The sequence below is a fragment of the Brassica oleracea genome, chromosome C7 (assembly GCF_000695525.1).
Source record: "Brassica oleracea var. oleracea cultivar TO1000 chromosome C7, BOL, whole genome shotgun sequence".
Taxonomy (NCBI): domain Eukaryota; kingdom Viridiplantae; phylum Streptophyta; class Magnoliopsida; order Brassicales; family Brassicaceae; genus Brassica; species Brassica oleracea.
Genome location: NC_027754.1, coordinates 4,655,868 through 4,661,454, shown reverse-complemented (window position 1 = coordinate 4,661,454; position 5,587 = coordinate 4,655,868). Strand labels below are relative to the sequence as shown.

Sequence of the window (5,587 nt, the reverse complement as noted above, 5' to 3'; positions counted from 1 at the left end):
GCCAGACTTGAGAATTAAGCTGCCAGACTTATAAGGTTTTATAAAGCTTTTATAAGGCTTTATAAGGTTTTATAAGGCTTTATAAGGGTTTTATAAGCTCGATTTTATTGAAGAGAACAAGAAGAGAGAAGAAGATATTTTATTATATTGTGTACTGAGGTCACTTGTCTTTAAATACTTGTACCCAGATCCACAATTAAATGAAGGAAACTATTCTCTCATTCTTTCTCTTACATCTTGAGATCTACTTTCTCTCTCTCTCTATGTTCTTCATGTTCTTCATTCTCCATAAATAAAATCTCAATAATTCACTCATTCTAACAAGAACGCAGTCTGATGAAAAGGGTAAAACTTTCCCCAGAAAACACATATCAGAACTCATTTCCAGCTGCATAATGAGAATCACACACCAAAAGGACAAAGCCTTTTTCTGCTAATCGAACATAAACTAATCCAGTTCTGGTCATACAGTAAACAAATACCATCTGCAAGATGAGAGAGAGAGAGAGAGAGGCGGAGGAAGTTTTACCCGTCTCCAGGCTCGTCGCTTGCCACGATTAGCTTTTCATATTCTGAGACCGGGATTGCATTAGTGTTCTTCTTCCCCTCCAACATCTAGGGTTTCGCATAAGCAGAGAGAATAGATAGGGTTTGTAATTGTTAGATAGAAGCATCGGTGGATTGAGAACGGAATAAGTGGGGAAACTCGCCGGAGTCTGGCTTTGAGATCAATACATCGAGTGGAATTTTTTTGTTGAGACGAAAAAGGACTTGGCAAAAAAATAAATTTCCCCAAAACAAAAAAAGTTTGTGTCAAAACCAATTTTTCGGTAAGTATTGGCGGTTCAAAGTGTTACCAAAATAAAATTGGTTCTAATATGGGTTTTTGATTTCCCGCTTAATGAGAATCATGCATAGCGTTGATTTAATGCTATAATAGAATTAGGATCCGATCTTTTGACACTTTTAATAGCAGTTGGTGAATTTGTGTTACCGTGAACTGCTACCAATACTCAATACTCATATTTCTTGTAGCTAGACAAAGTTCTAATATCGTTTTGCGGAGGCATTGGTTGCTTAGTAATCTTCCCTTTCTTTTTTGGCTTGGATTTCGTCAGGATTCGTAACCGGTCTGAAAAGGGGTGATTCATAACAGGTCTGGAAAGCAGACGAAAATAGAGATAGATGAAGAAATAAGAAAATGTACAGAGATATAAGAAAATCAGACAAGTGGCGAGGAGAAAGGATTAATGGTGTCTTCGATTTGATGAAGAAAAAGGAGTGGGCTCGTGTGAAATTAGGGTTTGCAAAATTAGGGAAAGTAATGAAAAAGTAAAGAAAGTAAATTTGAGATTGAAAAAGAGTTGTACGCAATTTTAGAAATTGAAAAAATAAAAATATTTTTGAATTATTTAATAAAACGATTTTGTGACTTAGTTACACTTAGGAAAACTAGAGGAGTCGGTTAGTTAGAGGATTTTTCTAGTTAGAGTTAGATAAGGTTGAGAGTACATAGGACAATGCATATAGAGAAAACGTGGTTCCAGTAATAAGTGTCTTAATGTGCAATTCCAAAGTCATAATGTTTCCTAAAGAATAAAAAAAATTATTATTATCGATAGAAATTTTATTAAAATTTACGCAATTATAAAAGTGTTATCAATAGAGAAACCTACAAATCATAATACATCTAATTAATAACATGACCAAAAAATAATATAATATAAACTAACCGAAGAAGATTCCAAAACCAAGAAGAATCATCAAAGCATGTCTTGTTATCTCCATAATTGCCTTTGCAATCAAAATCGTGGTGCATTACAAAAAAATGAAACATCTACCTCATAAACCGGCTGAGGGGTTGAATTTGAGATTAGATGCCAACACCACAATGAACACCATTTGAGTTGACATTTCTTTACTATTTACTACTACATCTCTATTTTTAAAAGAGAACTACCAATATAAATTGCCTCTTAGTTTTCAAAATTATTTACATTTCCATGCATTTGAAAATTAAATTAAATTACTTTATTTTATTCATGTCTTTCCAGTTCAATTAATGTCTTTATGTAAATAACATTTTAACTTAAAACACCCTGATTTTATTAATTGGCCATTTTTATATGTAAATGTTTTTTATAGAAGTTTAATAACATTGTATTTTCTTTAAACATGTATAACTATTTTATAATATTTTCTATGGCACACTAAGTCATAGTTTTTTATTTCTTCATATTTTAGATTCTAAACATTGTTTTGTATATTGTATACAATTTTATAGTTACATATATATATATTGAATTTGTTTATATGATATCAAATATTCGTCATGCAATAGATGGTTTAACACGCTAAAAAACATTCATGACTAAGTGAATGTAAACAATCAAATATTACAAATTTTAAAAAAATTAAAAAATTAAAAACAAAATATTTATATCCGCGCGGATCAGGGTCTAGCATAAATTATTTAATCATTTTATCGAGGGCAGTTGACCCTCTGTTTCCTTGGTGTGTCCACCCTTGGATTGAAGTATTTTATTTTAATTTTTTCTCCATCCACAAAAAAAAAATAGAGGTTCAAAGTTCAAACCAAAAAAATCATTTAAAAACTCGGATAATATCTTCATAGTTCATTTGGCTTATTCTAATATTATCAATTTTAGGATAAATTATTTTGGAAATTTGGAAATTAATTTTAGTTAGATTTAGGATTATTTTCTCTTTTTAAGCATGATCATTATAAATAATAATTAAAAAATAATCAACGATCAAACTAAAACAATTTTGCAAAAGTTTTAATATGAAAGATCTCTTATATACTAAATCACAAGTTACTCAACCAATCCTATTATAACATGTGTATATAACTAAAAACTAAAGCCTAACTAAAGTAAAAAAAAAAAAGAAGTAAAACTGTCTTTACCAAAAAAAATCTACGATCGTTAATTTCTTTTTTATAAAAATACTTTATTTTCAGATTGCAAAATTTTAAATCCCTATATTTTTTTTCAAATCACTACTATCACGTTCAAAATGAATCAGATCTATAATTCCCAAACCAACGATTTCAAACTGCCTAATCTTCTTTATAATTTGACAAGTTTAGCTTGGGATCAAAACTAAGATACGTTTTATTGAATTAGGCTTGGTTTATATACCACAATAAAGCAAAGCTACAATAGGAAATTATGAAATCCAAACTAGAATAGGAAAACATATGAAATCCTTATCTAAAAATTATATCGTATAATTCCTAAGTCATATAGGAATCATGCTCCAATATAATTTTCAACTATGTGTTTTCCTGCAGTAATTAACTTTTTAAACTTAACTTATATTTAAAAATAAATTTTATCAAATATTATACATTTTACTATTTTTTTACTAATATTTAGATTTGATATATATTAAATCAATTTGTATAAAACTAATAAAAATGATATAAATTGTATAATTATCAAAAATTTAGCCTAAACAATATTTCTAAAATTTGTAGATATATAAGAAACTAATGATCTTACGATTAGATAGTTACATTTTAAAAAAAATTGTAGGAATTTTTGAAAGCTTTAGTAATACAAATTGTATAATTATACAAAAATAATAATATTTCGAAATTTAAAATGTTATATATGAATATATTTATTTTATAGATGATGTATGAGTTATTACCATATTTTTAATAAAATTACCAAAAAGAAATATTAATATTACATATAATAGATGAATTATTACCATATTCTAATAAGTTTGCCAAAATATAAATCAACATTAAATGAAATTATTCATGTCATATTTTTCCGGAAGTCATGTCATTAATTTCAATAGCCATGTCATATTTGTTTTGTGAAATTGATTGTAGAAAAGACATGTGGCAAAATCACTTCGCAAATATAGTCTAGGGGATAATTAATTTGTTCTCCCTCTCTTCATCCAAATTAAGTTTATTTTTCTTCTCAACCTTTTTGCATTATTCACAAAATGTCAATTGAGTTTATTCATTCTTCGTTCTTCAAAAAAAAAAAAAAAAAAAACAAAACAAACCACTATCAACAACTAAGGTAATAATAAATATATAGGATTCCATCATATAATTACTCTTTCCCATTATGCAAATCCTTTTATTCCAGTGGCTTATTCATAGAAAAACAATGAATTACGGATTGTTTTATAACTATGTACGAAGATCAATTGTTGTAGACCTTCACATAGATTACATTGGTTCAAATTAATCAATAAAGTAGCCGTTATAAAAAAAAAACAATGAATTACGGATTTGGCTGCGTATATAGATTTAAAACATCAAACCATGACTCGATTTGAAATCTGAACGTGGGCATTTTTGACACTTTTCCTTCAGTTAACCATGGAGACTTTCAATATTTTGAGTTTTTCCAAAAAGAAGTTTTGGTTTATTATAGTCAAATGAAAGGCTAGGTCATCTTAACACTGAAAAACCTGGAGATGGCATATAGGAAAATAATAAAGTCAATGTTAAATTGTTAATAGAGATATTTTAGTTAACTATAACCGTAAGTTGTTGTATTTCTAGATATGTTGTCCATAATTTATGGAAACAGAGAAATTTGTGGTCTTATGCAAGTACAAACTATCGCTCTTATCATACTTTGACTTTTTTTTTTCGAATGAATACTTGAACAATTGACATTCGGCAACAATAGAAAGATGGGCTTTTTGCAAGATTGACTCAAAACTCAAAATCAAACCTAAAATTAACCCACACTTTTCTTGAATTTTTCTTTTGTCCTATTCACTCCACAAGTTCGTATAATTCACGAAAATGTCATCAAATTGTTATAAAAGAGATGATGTGTAAGCTTATTATTACTCATGACCAGAAGTCTATATTTATACAAGTATTAGACCGTCTTATTTAGACCGTCATAAGATAAAAGAAAATCTTATTCCTAATAGGAATATGAAATAGTACTTATCCTAAATACATATGGAAAAGGATAAACATCAAGTATAGATAAATGTAAACTCTCATTCGCCTAAGTCATTAGCGAATAGGCTGGATGGATAGCTGATGGGCCGGACGGTTTGAGCCTGATATGGGTCGATCACCACTTGGTTTATAATACTCTCCCTTGATCTACACATCCGGTTCAGGGCTTGTAACATGCTTAATGTTGCCTCATTAAAATCTTTCCAAGAAAACCCAGTGGGACAAAACCATGGATAAGGAAAAAGAGTACACACATGAACTCCCCCTGACTTGTACCCCCGTGTATGTTCTTCAAGTTGGCGCATGGACAATTTGATAGTTTAGCTTCATGGGCGCCAAGTCTTGAACTGGTCCTTTAATTGGCACGTCCCAAACTGATAGATAAATTTCATGGACGTGTAGTTGGTGTAGTACTTTTAGCATTACTCTTTTATGTCAAATTATGTTTATCCAATGAGATTTGGCTATTTGGCCATCTTATGATCGATTATTTTTATTTTTAGCATTATGCTGCAAAATTAATAATCAGTCATGTGAAGTTTAATTAATCGTAACAAGAATGAATTCAATATCTGGAACTTCATTAAGACATGGTCAAGAAGTGCATCTTTG

The 5,587-nt window shown here is 29.3% G+C and overlaps 1 long non-coding RNA gene across 3 annotated transcripts in view; it reads right to left on the bottom strand.

Annotated features, from left to right (window-relative positions):
• Positions 1-966, bottom strand: part of LOC106305143 — a 9,406-nt gene extending 8,440 nt beyond the window's left edge. For all 3 annotated transcript variants that reach the window (XR_001262921.1, XR_001262920.1, XR_001262919.1), the window contains exon 1: positions 530-966. This is a non-coding gene — a long non-coding RNA (uncharacterized LOC106305143). The remainder of the gene's footprint in view (positions 1-529) is intronic.
• Positions 967-5,587: the final 4,621 nt, after the last annotated feature.